This window comes from Rhinoderma darwinii, chromosome 3 (assembly GCF_050947455.1).
Source record: "Rhinoderma darwinii isolate aRhiDar2 chromosome 3, aRhiDar2.hap1, whole genome shotgun sequence".
Lineage (NCBI taxonomy): Eukaryota > Metazoa > Chordata > Amphibia > Anura > Rhinodermatidae > Rhinoderma > Rhinoderma darwinii.
In genome coordinates, this window is record NC_134689.1 from 77,211,860 (window position 1) to 77,229,156 (window position 17,297).

The window sequence follows — 17,297 nt, forward strand, 5'->3', positions numbered from 1 at the left end:
TACCCAGCAGTAGTTTAGTGGAGTTCCATTCTCTATAACATTCACTCAAGTAAGCAGAGGAATCGGTATTGTCTTACATAGTTTACTTAAATATGAGTATTCAAAAGTAGGATTTAAATCCACGCCTTCACGAGAGACTGCTCGGTCATCCTATCCTACACAAATAAGAAAACTTTCAAGATTGGATGCCAAGCCAGTCATCTGAAGAGTCTAACATTTTGGGGCATGTTTTGGCATAGTGGGTTCTTTCACTAGCGCTGTCAGAATGACATTGCAGTGTGTTTAATGAAAGTTGTATTGTCAGAAGTGGGATTTGAACCCACGCCTCCAGGGGAGACTGCGACCTGAACGCAGCGCCTTAGACCGCTCGGCCATCCTGACTTATAGAAAAGCCAAGCCTTTCAGATATGGAAGAAAAAACCGTCATGTTAAGGGTCCAGTTTTTGGGAATTTAAAATAGAAAGATTAGAACTGTTTCTTGTCCATTTCCATCATGTAGTTATTGGTTTATGATTAACAGTGCTGTAACAAAGAGGTCCTGAAGAACCCTTGTTCTTGCTTTAACCTGAAAATACAGAAAAACTACCCTGGGAGGTACCCAGCAGTAGTTTAGTGGAGTTCCATTCTCTATAACATTCACTCAAGTAAGCAGAGGAATCTGTATTGTCTTACATAGTTACTTAAATATGAAATAGAAAATAGAAAGATTAGTACTGTTTCTTGTCCATTTCCATCATGTAGTTATTGGTTTATGATTAACAGTGCTGTAAAAAAGAGGTCCTGAAGAACCCTTGTTCTTGCTTTAACCTGAAAATACAGAAAAACTACCCTGGGAGGTACCCAGCAGTAGTTTAGTGGAGTTCCATTCTCTATAACATTCACTCAAGTAAGCAGAGGAATCGGTATTGTCTTACATAGTTTACTTAAATATGAGTATTCAAAAGTGGGATTTAAATCCACGCCTTCACGAGAGACTGCTCGGTCATCCTATCCTACACAAATAAGAAAACTTTCAAGATTAGATGCCAAGCCAGTCATCTGAAGAGTCTAACATTTTGGGGCGTGTTTTGGCATAGTGGGTTTTTTCACTAGCGCTGTCGGAATGACATTGCAGTGTGTTTAATGAAAGTTGTATTGTCAGAAGTGGGATTTGAACCCACGCCTCCAGGGGAGACTGCGACCTGAACGCAGCGCCTTAGACCGCTCGGCCATCCTGACTTATCGAAAAGCCAAGCCTTTCAGAAATCTAAGAAAAAACCGTCATGTTAAGGGTCCAGTTTTTGGGAATTTAAAATAGAAAGATTAGAACTGTTTCTTGTCCATTTCCATCATGTAGTTATTGGTTTATGATTAACAGTGCTGTAAAAAAGAGGTCCTGAAGAACCCTTGTTCTTGCTTTAACCTGAAAATACAGAAAAACTACCCTGGGAGGTACCCAGCAGTAGTTTAGTGGAGTTCCATTCTCTATAACATTCACTCAAGTAAGCAGAGGAATCTGTATTGTCTTACATAGTTACTTTAATATGAAATAGAAAATAGAAAGATTAGTACTGTTTCTTGTCCATTTCCATCATGTAGTTATTGGTTTATGATTAACAGTGCTGTAAAAAAAGAGGTCCTGAAGAACCCTTGTTCTTGCTTTAACCTGAAAATACAGAAAAACTACCCTGCGAGGTACCCAGCAGTAGTTTAGTGGAGTTCCATTCTCTATAACATTCACTCAAGTAAGCAGAGGAATCGGTATTGTCTTACATAGTTTACTTAAATATGAGTATTCAAAAGTAGGATTTAAATCCACGCCTTCACGAGAGACTGCTCGGTCATCCTATCCTACACAAATAAGAAAACTTTCAAGATTGGATGCCAAGCCAGTCATCTGAAGAGTCTAACATTTTGGGGCATGATTTGGCATAGTGGGTTTTTTCACTAGCGCTGTCAGAATGACATTGCAGTGTGTTTAATGAAAGTTGTATTGTCAGAAGTGGGATTTGAACCCACGCCTCCAGGGGAGACTGCGACCTGAACGCAGCGCCTTAGACCGCTCGGCCATCCTGACTTATCGAAAAGCCAAGCCTTTCAGAAATCTAAGAAAAAACCGTCATGTTAAGGGTCCAGTTTTTGGGAATTTAAAATAGAAAGATTAGAACTGTTTCTTGTCCATTTCCATCATGTAGTTATTGGTTTATGATTAACAGTGCTGTAAAAAAGAGGTCCTGAAGAACCCTTGTTCTTGCTTTAACCTGAAAATACAGAAAAACTACCCTGGGAGGTACCCAGCAGTAGTTTAGTGGAGTTCCATTCTCTATAACATTCACTCAAGTAAGCAGAGGAATCTGTATTGTCTTACATAGTTACTTTAATATGAAATAGAAAATAGAAAGATTAGTACTGTTTCTTGTCCATTTCCATCATGTAGTTATTGGTTTATGATTAACAGTGCTGTAAAAAAAGAGGTCCTGAAGAACCCTTGTTCTTGCTTTAACCTGAAAATACAGAAAAACTACCCTGCGAGGTACCCAGCAGTAGTTTAGTGGAGTTCCATTCTCTATAACATTCACTCAAGTAAGCAGAGGAATCGGTATTGTCTTACATAGTTTACTTAAATATGAGTATTCAAAAGTAGGATTTAAATCCACGCCTTCACGAGAGACTGCTCGGTCATCCTATCCTACACAAATAAGAAAACTTTCAAGATTGGATGCCAAGCCAGTCATCTGAAGAGTCTAACATTTTGGGGCATGATTTGGCATAGTGGGTTTTTTCACTAGCGCTGTCAGAATGACATTGCAGTGTGTTTAATGAAAGTTGTATTGTCAGAAGTGGGATTTGAACCCACGCCTCCAGGGGAGACTGCGACCTGAACGCAGCGCCTTAGACCGCTCGGCCATCCTGACTTATCGAAAAGCCAAGCCTTTCAGAAATCTAAGAAAAAACCGTCATGTTAAGGGTCCAGTTTTTGGGAATTTAAAATAGAAAGATTAGAACTGTTTCTTGTCCATTTCCATCATGTAGTTATTGGTTTATGATTAACAGTGCTGTAAAAAAGAGGTCCTGAAGAACCCTTGTTCTTGCTTTAACCTGAAAATACAGAAAAACTACCCTGGGAGGTACCCAGCAGTAGTTTAGTGGAGTTCCATTCTCTATAACATTCACTCAAGTAAGCAGAGGAATCTGTATTGTCTTACATAGTTACTTTAATATGAAATAGAAAATAGAAAGATTAGTACTGTTTCTTGTCCATTTCCATCATGTAGTTATTGGTTTATGATTAACAGTGCTGTAAAAAAAGAGGTCCTGAAGAACCCTTGTTCTTGCTTTAACCTGAAAATACAGAAAAACTACCCTGCGAGGTACCCAGCAGTAGTTTAGTGGAGTTCCATTCTCTATAACATTCACTCAAGTAAGCAGAGGAATCGGTATTGTCTTACATAGTTTACTTAAATATGAGTATTCAAAAGTAGGATTTAAATCCACGCCTTCACGAGAGACTGCTCGGTCATCCTATCCTACACAAATAAGAAAACTTTCAAGATTGGATGCCAAGCCAGTCATCTGAAGAGTCTAACATTTTGGGGCATGATTTGGTATAGTGGGTTTTTTCACTAGCGCTGTCAGAATGACATTGCAGTGTGTTTAATGAAAGTTGTATTGTCAGAAGTGGGATTTGAACCCACGCCTCCAGGGGAGACTGCGACCTGAACGCAGCGCCTTAGACCGCTCGGCCATCCTGACTTATAGAAAAGCCAAGCCTTTCAGATATGGAAGAAAAAACCGTCATGTTAAGGGTCCAGTTTTTGGGAATTTAAAATAGAAAGATTAGAACTGTTTCTTGTCCATTTCCATCATGTAGTTATTGGTTTATGATTAACAGTGCTGTAACAAAGAGGTCCTGAAGAACCCTTGTTCTTGCTTTAACCTGAAAATACAGAAAAACTACCCTGGGAGGTACCCAGCAGTAGTTTAGTGGAGTTCCATTCTCTATAACATTCACTCAAGTAAGCAGAGGAATCTGTATTGTCTTACATAGTTACTTAAATATGAAATAGAAAATAGAAAGATTAGTACTGTTTCTTGTCCATTTCCATCATGTAGTTATTGGTTTATGATTAACAGTGCTGTAAAAAAGAGGTCCTGAAGAACCCTTGTTCTTGCTTTAACCTGAAAATACAGAAAAACTACCCTGGGAGGTACCCAGCAGTAGTTTAGTGGAGTTCCATTCTCTATAACATTCACTCAAGTAAGCAGAGGAATCGGTATTGTCTTACATAGTTTACTTAAATATGAGTATTCAAAAGTGGGATTTAAATCCACGCCTTCACGAGAGACTGCTCGGTCATCCTATCCTACACAAATAAGAAAACTTTCAAGATTGGATGCCAAGCCAGTCATCTGAAGAGTCTAACATTTTGGGGCGTGTTTTGGCATAGTGGGTTTTTTCACTAGCGCTGTCGGAATGACATTGCAGTGTGTTTAATAAAAGTTGTATTGTCAGAAGTGGGATTTGAACCCACGCCTCCAGGGGAGACTGCGACCTGAACGCAGCGCCTTAGACCGCTCGGCCATCCTGACTTATCGAAAAGCCAAGCCTTTCAGAAATCTAAGAAAAAACCGTCATGTTAAGGGTCCAGTTTTTGGGAATTTAAAATAGAAAGATTAGAACTGTTTCTTGTCCATTTCCATCATGTAGTTATTGGTTTATGATTAACAGTGCTGTAAAAAAGAGGTCCTGAAGAACCCTTGTTCTTGCTTTAACCTGAAAATACAGAAAAACTACCCTGGGAGGTACCCAGCAGTAGTTTAGTGGAGTTCCATTCTCTATAACATTCACTCAAGTAAGCAGAGGAATCGGTATTGTCTTACATAGTTTACTTAAATATGAGTATTCAAAAGTAGGATTTAAATCCACGCCTTCACGAGAGACTGCTCGGTCATCCTATCCTACACAAATTAGAAAACTTTCAAGATTGGATGCCAAGCCAGTCATCTGAAGAGTCTAACATTTTGGGGCGTGTTTTGGCATAGTGGGTTTTTTCACTAGTGCTGTCGGAATGACATTGCAGTGTGTTTAAGAAAAGTTGTATTGTCAGAAGTGGGATTTGAACCCACGCCTCCATTTGAACGCAGCGCCTTAGACCGCTCGGCCATCCTGACTTATAGAAAAGCCAAGCCTTTCAGATATGGAAGAAAAAACCGTCATGTTAAGGGTCCAGTTTTTGGGAATTTAAAATAGAAAGATTAGAACTGTTTCTTGTCCATTTCCATCATGTAGTTATTGGTTTATGATTAACAGTGCTGTAACAAAGAGGTCCTGAAGAACCCTTGTTCTTGCTTTAACCTGAAAATACAGAAAAACTACCCTGGGAGGTACCCAGCAGTAGTTTAGTGGAGTTCCATTCTCTATAACATTCACTCAAGTAAGCAGAGGAATCTGTATTGTCTTACATAGTTACTTAAATATGAAATAGAAAATAGAAAGATTAGTACTGTTTCTTGTCCATTTCCATCATGTAGTTATTGGTTTATGATTAACAGTGCTGTAAAAAAGAGGTCCTGAAGAACCCTTGTTCTTGCTTTAACCTGAAAATACAGAAAAACTACCCTGCGAGGTACCCAGCAGTAGTTTAGTGGAGTTCCATTCTCTATAACATTCACTCAAGTAAGCAGAGGAATCGGTATTGTCTTACATAGTTTACTTAAATATGAGTATTCAAAAGTGGGATTTAAATCCACGCCTTCACGAGAGACTGCTCGGTCATCCTATCCTACACAAATAAGAAAACTTTCAAGATTGGATGCCAAGCCAGTCATCTGAAGAGTCTAACATTTTGGGGCGTGTTTTGGCATAGTGGGTTTTTTCACTAGTGCTGTCGGAATGACATTGCAGTGTGTTTAAGAAAAGTTGTTTTGTCAGATGTGGGATTTGAACCCATGCCTCCAGGGGAGACTGCGACCTGAACGCAGCGCCTTAGGCCGCTCGGCCATCCTGACTTATAGAAAAGCCAAGCCTTTCAGAAATGGAGGAAAAAACCGTCATGTTAAGGGTCCAGTTTTTGGGAATTTAAAATAGAAAGATTAGAACTGTTTCTTGTCCATTTCCATCATGTAGTTATTGGTTTATGATTAACAGTGCTGTAACAAAGAGGTCCTGAAGAACCCTTGTTCTTGCTTTAACCTGAAAATACAGAAAAACTACCCTGGGAGGTACCCAGCAGTAGTTTAGTGGAGTTCCATTCTCTATAACATTCACTCAAGTAAGCAGAGGAATCTGTATTGTCTTACATAGTTACTTAAATATGAAATAGAAAATAGAAAGATTAGTACTGTTTCTTGTCCATTTCCATCATGTAGTTATTGGTTTATGATTAACAGTGCTGTAAAAAAGAGGTCCTGAAGAACCCTTGTTCTTGCTTTAACCTGAAAATACAGAAAAACTACCCTGGGAGGTACCCAGCAGTAGTTTAGTGGAGTTCCATTCTCTATAACATTCACTCAAGTAAGCAGAGGAATCGGTATTGTCTTACATAGTTTACTTAAATATGAGTATTCAAAAGTGGGATTTAAATCCACGCCTTCACGAGAGACTGCTCGGTCATCCTATCCTACACAAATAAGAAAACTTTCAAGATTGGATGCCAAGCCAGTCATCTGAAGAGTCTAACATTTTGGGGCGTGTTTTGGCATAGTGGGTTTTTTCACTAGCGCTGTCGGAATGACATTGCAGTGTGTTTAATAAAAGTTGTATTGTCAGAAGTGGGATTTGAACCCACGCCTCCATTTGAACGCAGCGCCTTAGACCGCTCGGCCATCCTGACTTATAGAAAAGCCAAGCCTTTCAGATATGGAAGAAAAAACCGTCATGTTAAGGGTCCAGTTTTTGGGAATTTAAAATAGAAAGATTAGAACTGTTTCTTGTCCATTTCCATCATGTAGTTATTGGTTTATGATTAACAGTGCTGTAACAAAGAGGTCCTGAAGAACCCTTGTTCTTGCTTTAACCTGAAAATACAGAAAAACTACCCTGGGAGGTACCCAGCAGTAGTTTAGTGGAGTTCCATTCTCTATAACATTCACTCAAGTAAGCAGAGGAATCTGTATTGTCTTACATAGTTACTTAAATATGAAATAGAAAATAGAAAGATTAGTACTGTTTCTTGTCCATTTCCATCATGTAGTTATTGGTTTATGATTAACAGTGCTGTAAAAAAGAGGTCCTGAAGAACCCTTGTTCTTGCTTTAACCTGAAAATACAGAAAAACTACCCTGCGAGGTACCCAGCAGTAGTTTAGTGGAGTTCCATTCTCTATAACATTCACTCAAGTAAGCAGAGGAATCGGTATTGTCTTACATAGTTTACTTAAATATGAGTATTCAAAAGTGGGATTTAAATCCACGCCTTCACGAGAGACTGCTCGGTCATCCTATCCTACACAAATAAGAAAACTTTCAAGATTGGATGCCAAGCCAGTCATCTGAAGAGTCTAACATTTTGGGGCGTGTTTTGGCATAGTGGGTTTTTTCACTAGTGCTGTCGGAATGACATTGCAGTGTGTTTAAGAAAAGTTGTATTGTCAGATGTGGGATTTGAACCCATGCCTCCAGGGGAGACAGTGACCTGAACGCAGCGCCTTAGACCGCTCGGCCATCCTGACTTATAGAAAAGCCAAGCCTTTCAGATATGGAAGAAAAAACCGTCATGTTAAGGGTCCAGTTTTTGGGAATTTAAAATAGAAAGATTAGAACTGTTTCTTGTCCATTTCCATCATGTAGTTATTGGTTTATGATTAACAGTGCTGTAACAAAGAGGTCCTGAAGAACCCTTGTTCTTGCTTTAACCTGAAAATACAGAAAAACTACCCTGGGAGGTACCCAGCAGTAGTTTAGTGGAGTTCCATTCTCTATAACATTCACTCAAGTAAGCAGAGGAATCGGTATTGTCTTACATAGTTTACTTAAATATGAGTATTCAAAAGTGGGATTTAAATCCACGCCTTCACGAGAGACTGCTCGGTCATCCTATCCTGCACAAATAAGAAAACTTTCAAGATTAGATGCCAAGCCAGTCATCTGAATAGTCTAACATTTTGGGGCGTGTTTTGGCATAGTGGGTTTTTTCACTAGTGCTGTCGGAATGACATTGCAGTGTGTTTAAGAAAAGTTGTATTGTCAGAAGTGGGATTTGAACCCACGCATCCAGGGGAGACTGCGACCTTAACGCAGCGCCTTAGACCGCTCGGCCATCCTGACTTATAGAAAAGCCAAGCCTTTCAGAAATGGAAGAAAAAACCGTCATGTTAAGGGTCCAGTTTTTGGGAATTTAAAATAGAAAGATTAGAACTGTTTCTTGTCCATTTCCATCATGTAGTTATTGGTTTATGATTAACAGTGCTGTAACAAAGAGGTCCTGAAGAACCCTTGTTCTTGCTTTAACCTGAAAATACAGAAAAACTACCCTGGGAGGTACCCAGCAGTAGTTTAGTGGAGTTCCATTCTCTATAACATTCACTCAAGTAAGCAGAGGAATCTGTATTGTCTTACATAGTTACTTAAATATGAAATAGAAAATAGAAAGATTAGTACTGTTTCTTGTCCATTTCCATCATGTAGTTATTGGTTTATGATTAACAGTGCTGTAAAAAAGAGGTCCTGAAGAACCCTTGTTCTTGCTTTAACCTGAAAATACAGAAAAACTACCCTGCGAGGTACCCAGCAGTAGTTTAGTGGAGTTCCATTCTCTATAACATTCACTCAAGTAAGCAGAGGAATCGGTATTGTCTTACATAGTTTACTTAAATATGAGTATTCAAAAGTAGGATTTAAATCCACGCCTTCACGAGAGACTGCTCGGTCATCCTATCCTACACAAATAAGAAAACTTTCAAGATTGGATGCCAAGCCAGTCATCTGAAGAGTCTAACATTTTGGGGCGTGTTTTGGCATAGTGGGTTTTTTCACTAGTGCTGTCGGAATGACATTGCAGTGTGTTTAAGAAAAGTTGTATTGTCAGAAGTGGGATTTGAACCCACGCATCCAGGGGAGACTGCGACCTTAACGCAGCGCCTTAGACCGCTCGGCCATCCTGACTTATAGAAAAGCCAAGCCTTTCAGAAATGGAAGAAAAAACCGTCATGTTAAGGGTCCAGTTTTTGGGAATTTAAAATAGAAAGATTAGAACTGTTTCTTGTCCATTTCCATCATGTAGTTATTGGTTTATGATTAACAGTGCTGTAACAAAGAGGTCCTGAAGAACCCTTGTTCTTGCTTTAACCTGAAAATACAGAAAAACTACCCTGGGAGGTACCCAGCAGTAGTTTAGTGGAGTTCCATTCTCTATAACATTCACTCAAGTAAGCAGAGGAATCTGTATTGTCTTACATAGTTACTTAAATATGAAATAGAAAATAGAAAGATTAGTACTGTTTCTTGTCCATTTCCATCATGTAGTTATTGGTTTATGATTAACAGTGCTGTAAAAAAGAGGTCCTGAAGAACCCTTGTTCTTGCTTTAACCTGAAAATACAGAAAAACTACCCTGCGAGGTACCCAGCAGTAGTTTAGTGGAGTTCCATTCTCTATAACATTCACTCAAGTAAGCAGAGGAATCGGTATTGTCTTACATAGTTTACTTAAATATGAGTATTCAAAAGTAGGATTTAAATCCACGCCTTCACGAGAGACTGCTCGGTCATCCTATCCTACACAAATAAGAAAACTTTCAAGATTGGATGCCAAGCCAGTCATCTGAAGAGTCTAACATTTTGGGGCATGTTTTGGCATAGTGGGTTCTTTCACTAGCGCTGTCAGAATGACATTGCAGTGTGTTTAATGAAAGTTGTATTGTCAGAAGTGGGATTTGAACCCACGCCTCCAGGGGAGACTGCGACCTGAACGCAGCGCCTTAGACCGCTCGGCCATCCTGACTTATAGAAAAGCCAAGCCTTTCAGATATGGAAGAAAAAACCGTCATGTTAAGGGTCCAGTTTTTGGGAATTTAAAATAGAAAGATTAGAACTGTTTCTTGTCCATTTCCATCATGTAGTTATTGGTTTATGATTAACAGTGCTGTAACAAAGAGGTCCTGAAGAACCCTTGTTCTTGCTTTAACCTGAAAATACAGAAAAACTACCCTGGGAGGTACCCAGCAGTAGTTTAGTGGAGTTCCATTCTCTATAACATTCACTCAAGTAAGCAGAGGAATCTGTATTGTCTTACATAGTTACTTAAATATGAAATAGAAAATAGAAAGATTAGTACTGTTTCTTGTCCATTTCCATCATGTAGTTATTGGTTTATGATTAACAGTGCTGTAAAAAAGAGGTCCTGAAGAACCCTTGTTCTTGCTTTAACCTGAAAATACAGAAAAACTACCCTGGGAGGTACCCAGCAGTAGTTTAGTGGAGTTCCATTCTCTATAACATTCACTCAAGTAAGCAGAGGAATCGGTATTGTCTTACATAGTTTACTTAAATATGAGTATTCAAAAGTGGGATTTAAATCCACGCCTTCACGAGAGACTGCTCGGTCATCCTATCCTACACAAATAAGAAAACTTTCAAGATTAGATGCCAAGCCAGTCATCTGAAGAGTCTAACATTTTGGGGCGTGTTTTGGCATAGTGGGTTTTTTCACTAGCGCTGTCGGAATGACATTGCAGTGTGTTTAATGAAAGTTGTATTGTCAGAAGTGGGATTTGAACCCACGCCTCCAGGGGAGACTGCGACCTGAACGCAGCGCCTTAGACCGCTCGGCCATCCTGACTTATCGAAAAGCCAAGCCTTTCAGAAATCTAAGAAAAAACCGTCATGTTAAGGGTCCAGTTTTTGGGAATTTAAAATAGAAAGATTAGAACTGTTTCTTGTCCATTTCCATCATGTAGTTATTGGTTTATGATTAACAGTGCTGTAAAAAAGAGGTCCTGAAGAACCCTTGTTCTTGCTTTAACCTGAAAATACAGAAAAACTACCCTGGGAGGTACCCAGCAGTAGTTTAGTGGAGTTCCATTCTCTATAACATTCACTCAAGTAAGCAGAGGAATCTGTATTGTCTTACATAGTTACTTTAATATGAAATAGAAAATAGAAAGATTAGTACTGTTTCTTGTCCATTTCCATCATGTAGTTATTGGTTTATGATTAACAGTGCTGTAAAAAAAGAGGTCCTGAAGAACCCTTGTTCTTGCTTTAACCTGAAAATACAGAAAAACTACCCTGCGAGGTACCCAGCAGTAGTTTAGTGGAGTTCCATTCTCTATAACATTCACTCAAGTAAGCAGAGGAATCGGTATTGTCTTACATAGTTTACTTAAATATGAGTATTCAAAAGTAGGATTTAAATCCACGCCTTCACGAGAGACTGCTCGGTCATCCTATCCTACACAAATAAGAAAACTTTCAAGATTGGATGGCAAGCCAGTCATCTGAAGAGTCTAACATTTTGGGGCATGATTTGGCATAGTGGGTTTTTTCACTAGCGCTGTCAGAATGACATTGCAGTGTGTTTAATGAAAGTTGTATTGTCAGAAGTGGGATTTGAACCCACGCCTCCAGGGGAGACTGCGACCTGAACGCAGCGCCTTAGACCGCTCGGCCATCCTGACTTATAGAAAAGCCAAGCCTTTCAGATATGGAAGAAAAAACCGTCATGTTAAGGGTCCAGTTTTTGGGAATTTAAAATAGAAAGATTAGAACTGTTTCTTGTCCATTTCCATCATGTAGTTATTGGTTTATGATTAACAGTGCTGTAACAAAGAGGTCCTGAAGAACCCTTGTTCTTGCTTTAACCTGAAAATACAGAAAAACTACCCTGGGAGGTACCCAGCAGTAGTTTAGTGGAGTTCCATTCTCTATAACATTCACTCAAGTAAGCAGAGGAATCTGTATTGTCTTACATAGTTACTTAAATATGAAATAGAAAATAGAAAGATTAGTACTGTTTCTTGTCCATTTCCATCATGTAGTTATTGGTTTATGATTAACAGTGCTGTAAAAAAGAGGTCCTGAAGAACCCTTGTTCTTGCTTTAACCTGAAAATACAGAAAAACTACCCTGGGAGGTACCCAGCAGTAGTTTAGTGGAGTTCCATTCTCTATAACATTCACTCAAGTAAGCAGAGGAATCGGTATTGTCTTACATAGTTTACTTAAATATGAGTATTCAAAAGTAGGATTTAAATCCACGCCTTCACGAGAGACTGCTCGGTCATCCTATCCTACACAAATTAGAAAACTTTCAAGATTGGATGCCAAGCCAGTCATCTGAAGAGTCTAACATTTTGGGGCGTGTTTTGGCATAGTGGGTTTTTTCACTAGCGCTGTCGGAATGACATTGCAGTGTGTTTAATGAAAGTTGTATTGTCAGAAGTGGGATTTGAACCCACGCCTCCAGGGGAGACTGCGACCTGAACGCAGCGCCTTAGACCGCTCGGCCATCCTGACTTATCGAAAAGCCAAGCCTTTCAGAAATCTAAGAAAAAACCGTCATGTTAAGGGTCCAGTTTTTGGGAATTTAAAATAGAAAGATTAGAACTGTTTCTTGTCCATTTCCATCATGTAGTTATTGGTTTATGATTAACAGTGCTGTAAAAAAGAGGTCCTGAAGAACCCTTGTTCTTGCTTTAACCTGAAAATACAGAAAAACTACCCTGGGAGGTACCCAGCAGTAGTTTAGTGGAGTTCCATTCTCTATAACATTCACTCAAGTAAGCAGAGGAATCGGTATTGTCTTACATAGTTTACTTAAATATGAGTATTCAAAAGTAGGATTTAAATCCACGCCTTCACGAGAGACTGCTCGGTCATCCTATCCTACACAAATTAGAAAACTTTCAAGATTGGATGCCAAGCCAGTCATCTGAAGAGTCTAACATTTTGGGGCGTGTTTTGGCATAGTGGGTTTTTTCACTAGTGCTGTCGGAATGACATTGCAGTGTGTTTAAGAAAAGTTGTATTGTCAGAAGTGGGATTTGAACCCACGCCTCCATTTGAACGCAGCGCCTTAGACCGCTCGGCCATCCTGACTTATAGAAAAGCCAAGCCTTTCAGATATGGAAGAAAAAACCGTCATGTTAAGGGTCCAGTTTTTGGGAATTTAAAATAGAAAGATTAGAACTGTTTCTTGTCCATTTCCATCATGTAGTTATTGGTTTATGATTAACAGTGCTGTAACAAAGAGGTCCTGAAGAACCCTTGTTCTTGCTTTAACCTGAAAATACAGAAAAACTACCCTGGGAGGTACCCAGCAGTAGTTTAGTGGAGTTCCATTCTCTATAACATTCACTCAAGTAAGCAGAGGAATCTGTATTGTCTTACATAGTTACTTAAATATGAAATAGAAAATAGAAAGATTAGTACTGTTTCTTGTCCATTTCCATCATGTAGTTATTGGTTTATGATTAACAGTGCTGTAAAAAAGAGGTCCTGAAGAACCCTTGTTCTTGCTTTAACCTGAAAATACAGAAAAACTACCCTGCGAGGTACCCAGCAGTAGTTTAGTGGAGTTCCATTCTCTATAACATTCACTCAAGTAAGCAGAGGAATCGGTATTGTCTTACATAGTTTACTTAAATATGAGTATTCAAAAGTGGGATTTAAATCCACGCCTTCACGAGAGACTGCTCGGTCATCCTATCCTACACAAATAAGAAAACTTTCAAGATTGGATGCCAAGCCAGTCATCTGAAGAGTCTAACATTTTGGGGCGTGTTTTGGCATAGTGGGTTTTTTCACTAGTGCTGTCGGAATGACATTGCAGTGTGTTTAAGAAAAGTTGTATTGTCAGATGTGGGATTTGAACCCATGCCTCCAGGGGAGACTGTGACCTGAACGCAGCGCCTTAGACCGCTCGGCCATCCTGACTTATAGAAAAGCCAAGCCTTTCAGATATGGAAGAAAAAACCGTCATGTTAAGGGTCCAGTTTTTGGGAATTTAAAATAGAAAGATTAGAACTGTTTCTTGTCCATTTCCATCATGTAGTTATTGGTTTATGATTAACAGTGCTGTAACAAAGAGGTCCTGAAGAACCCTTGTTCTTGCTTTAACCTGAAAATACAGAAAAACTACCCTGGGAGGTACCCAGCAGTAGTTTAGTGGAGTTCCATTCTCTATAACATTCACTCAAGTAAGCAGAGGAATCGGTATTGTCTTACATAGTTTACTTAAATATGAGTATTCAAAAGTGGGATTTAAATCCACGCCTTCACGAGAGACTGCTCGGTCATCCTATCCTACACAAATAAGAAAACTTTCAAGATTAGATGCCAAGCCAGTCATCTGAATAGTCTAACATTTTGGGGCGTGTTTTGGCATAGTGGGTTTTTTCACTAGCGCTGTCAGAATGACATTGCAGTGTGTTTAATGAAAGTTGTATTGTCAGAAGTGGGATTTGAACCCACGCCTCCAGGGGAGACTGCGACCTGAACGCAGCGCCTTAGACCGCTCGGCCATCCTGACTTATCGAAAAGCAAAGCCTTTCAGAAATCTAAGAAAAAACCGTCATGTTAAGGGTCCAGTTTTTGGGAATTTAAAATAGAAAGATTAGAACTGTTTCTTGTCCATTTCCATCATGTAGTTATTGGTTTATGATTAACAGTGCTGTAACAAAGAGGTCCTGAAGAACCCTTGTTCTTGCTTTAACCTGAAAATACAGAAAAACTACCCTGGGAGGTACCCAGCAGTAGTTTAGTGGAGTTCCATTCTCTATAACATTCACTCAAGTAAGCAGAGGAATCTGTATTGTCTTACATAGTTACTTAAATATGAAATAGAAAATAGAAAGATTAGTACTGTTTCTTGTCCATTTCCAACATGTAGTTATTGGTTTATGATTAACAGTGCTGTAAAAAAGAGGTCATGAAGAACCCTTGTTCTTGCTTTAACCTGAAAATACAGAAAAACTACCCTGGGAGGTACCCAGCAGTAGTTTAGTGGAGTTCCATTCTCTATAACATTCACTCAAGTAAGCAGAGGAATCGGTATTGTCTTACATAGTTTACTTAAATATGAGTATTCAAAAGTGGGATTTAAATCCACGCCTTCACGAGAGACTGCTCGGTCATCCTATCCTACACAAATTAGAAAACTTTCAAGATTGGATGCCAAGCCAGTCATCTGAAGAGTCTAACATTTTGGGGCGTGTTTTGGCATAGTGGGTTTTTTCACTAGTGCTGTCGGAATGACATTGCAGTGTGTTTAAGAAAAGTTGTATTGTCAGAAGTGGGATTTGAACCCACGCCTCCAGGGGAGACTGTGACCTGAACGCAGCGCCTTAGACCGCTCGGCCATCCTGACTTATAGAAAAGCCAAGCCTTTCAGAAATGGAAGAAAAAACCGTCATGTTAAGGGTCCAGTTTTTGGGAATTTAAAATAGAAAGATTAGAACTGTTTCTTGTCCATTTCCATCATGTAGTTATTGGTTTATGATTAACAGTGCTGTAACAAAGAGGTCCTGAAGAACCCTTGTTCTTGCTTTAACCTGAAAATACAGAAAAACTACCCTGGGAGGTACCCAGCAGTAGTTTAGTGGAGTTCCATTCTCTATAACAATCACTCAAGTAAGCAGAGGAATCTGTATTGTCTTACATAGTTACTTAAATATGAAATAGAAAATAGAAAGATTAGTACTGTTTCTTGTCCATTTCCATCATGTAGTTATTGGTTTATGATTAACAGTGCTGTAAAAAAGAGGTCCTGAAGAACCCTTGTTCTTGCTTTAACCTGAAAATACAGAAAAACTACCCTGGGAGGTACCCAGCAGTAGTTTAGTGGAGTTCCATTCTCTATAACATTCACTCAAGTAAGCAGAGGAATCGGTATTGTCTTACATAGTTTACTTAAATATGAGTATTCAAAAGTGGGATTTAAATCCACGCCTTCACGAGAGACTGCTCGGTCATCCTATCCTACACAAATTAGAAAACTTTCAAGATTGGATGCCAAGCCAGTCATCTGAAGAGTCTAACATTTTGGGGCGTGTTTTGGCATAGTGGGTTTTTTCACTAGTGCTGTCGGAATGACATTGCAGTGTGTTTAAGAAAAGTTGTATTGTCAGAAGTGGGATTTGAACCCACGCCTCCAGGGGAGACTGTGACCTGAACGCAGCGCCTTAGACCGCTCGGCCATCCTGACTTATAGAAAAGCCAAGCCTTTCAGAAATGGAAGAAAAAACCGTCATGTTAAGGGTCCAGTTTTTGGGAATTTAAAATAGAAAGATTAGAACTGTTTCTTGTCCATTTCCATCATGTAGTTATTGGTTTATGATTAACAGTGCTGTAACAAAGAGGTCCTGAAGAACCCTTGTTCTTGCTTTAACCTGAAAATACAGAAAAACTACCCTGGGAGGTACCCAGCAGTAGTTTAGTGGAGTTCCATTCTCTATAACAATCACTCAAGTAAGCAGAGGAATCTGTATTGTCTTACATAGTTACTTAAATATGAAATAGAAAATAGAAAGATTAGTACTGTTTCTTGTCCATTTCCATCATGTAGTTATTGGTTTATGATTAACAGTGCTGTAAAAAAGAGGTCCTGAAGAACCCTTGTTCTTGCTTTAACCTGAAAATACAGAAAAACTACCCTGGGAGGTACCCAGCAGTAGTTTAGTGGAGTTCCATTCTCTATAACATTCACTCAAGTAAGCAGAGGAATCGGTATTGTCTTACATAGTTTACTTAAATATGAGTATTCAAAAGTGGGATTTAAATCCACGCCTTCACGAGAGACTGCTCGGTCATCCTATCCTACACAAATAAGAAAACTTTCAAGATTGGATGCCAAGCCAGTCATCTGAAGAGTCTAACATTTTGGGGCGTGTTTTGGCATAGTGGGTTTTTTCACTAGCGCTGTCGGAATGACATTGCAGTGTGTTTAATAAAAGTTGTATTGTCAGAAGTGGGATTTGAACCCACGCCTCCAGGGGAGACTGCGACCTGAACGCAGCGCCTTAGACCGCTCGGCCATCCAGACTTATAGAAAAGCCAAGCCTTTCAGAAATGGAAGAAAAAACCGTCATGTTAAGGGTCCAGTTTTTGGGAATTTAAAATAGAAAGATTAGAACTGTTTCTTGTCCATTTCCATCATGTAGTTATTGGTTTATGATTAACAGTGCTGTAACAAAGAGGTCCTGAAGAACCCTTGTTCTTGCTTTAACCTGAAAATACAGAAAAACTACCCTGGGAGGTACCCAGCAGTAGTTTAGTGGAGTTCCATTCTCTATAACAATCACTCAAGTAAGCAGAGGAATCTGTATTGTCTTACATAGTTACTTAAATATGAAATAGAAAATAGAAAGATTAGTACTGTTTCTTG

At 39.3% G+C, this 17,297-nt stretch overlaps 11 non-coding genes across 11 annotated transcripts; all 11 read right to left on the reverse strand.

The window, feature by feature from the left end:
- Positions 1–298: 298 nt before the first annotated feature.
- Positions 299–381, reverse strand: TRNAL-CAG (transfer RNA leucine (anticodon CAG)). The gene has a single exon. It is a non-coding gene; the product is annotated as a tRNA-Leu (tRNA).
- A 754-nt stretch (positions 382–1,135) lies between these two features.
- On the reverse strand, positions 1,136–1,218 carry TRNAL-CAG (transfer RNA leucine (anticodon CAG)). Its single transcript has one exon. It is a non-coding gene; the product is annotated as a tRNA-Leu (tRNA).
- Positions 1,219–1,973: 755 nt separating this feature from the next.
- TRNAL-CAG (transfer RNA leucine (anticodon CAG)) lies at positions 1,974–2,056 on the reverse strand. Its single transcript has one exon. It is a non-coding gene; the product is annotated as a tRNA-Leu (tRNA).
- Positions 2,057–2,811: 755 nt separating this feature from the next.
- Positions 2,812–2,894, reverse strand: TRNAL-CAG (transfer RNA leucine (anticodon CAG)). The gene has a single exon. It is a non-coding gene; the product is annotated as a tRNA-Leu (tRNA).
- Positions 2,895–3,649: 755 nt separating this feature from the next.
- Positions 3,650–3,732, reverse strand: TRNAL-CAG (transfer RNA leucine (anticodon CAG)). The gene has a single exon. It is a non-coding gene; the product is annotated as a tRNA-Leu (tRNA).
- A 754-nt stretch (positions 3,733–4,486) lies between these two features.
- On the reverse strand, positions 4,487–4,569 carry TRNAL-CAG (transfer RNA leucine (anticodon CAG)). Its single transcript has one exon. It is a non-coding gene; the product is annotated as a tRNA-Leu (tRNA).
- Positions 4,570–9,835: 5,266 nt separating this feature from the next.
- Positions 9,836–9,918, reverse strand: TRNAL-CAG (transfer RNA leucine (anticodon CAG)). The gene has a single exon. It is a non-coding gene; the product is annotated as a tRNA-Leu (tRNA).
- Positions 9,919–10,672: 754 nt separating this feature from the next.
- TRNAL-CAG (transfer RNA leucine (anticodon CAG)) lies at positions 10,673–10,755 on the reverse strand. The gene has a single exon. It is a non-coding gene; the product is annotated as a tRNA-Leu (tRNA).
- Positions 10,756–11,510: 755 nt separating this feature from the next.
- TRNAL-CAG (transfer RNA leucine (anticodon CAG)) lies at positions 11,511–11,593 on the reverse strand. Its single transcript has one exon. It is a non-coding gene; the product is annotated as a tRNA-Leu (tRNA).
- A 754-nt stretch (positions 11,594–12,347) lies between these two features.
- Positions 12,348–12,430, reverse strand: TRNAL-CAG (transfer RNA leucine (anticodon CAG)). Its single transcript has one exon. It is a non-coding gene; the product is annotated as a tRNA-Leu (tRNA).
- A 1,931-nt stretch (positions 12,431–14,361) lies between these two features.
- On the reverse strand, positions 14,362–14,444 carry TRNAL-CAG (transfer RNA leucine (anticodon CAG)). Its single transcript has one exon. It is a non-coding gene; the product is annotated as a tRNA-Leu (tRNA).
- Between the last annotated feature and the right edge of the window lie 2,853 nt (positions 14,445–17,297).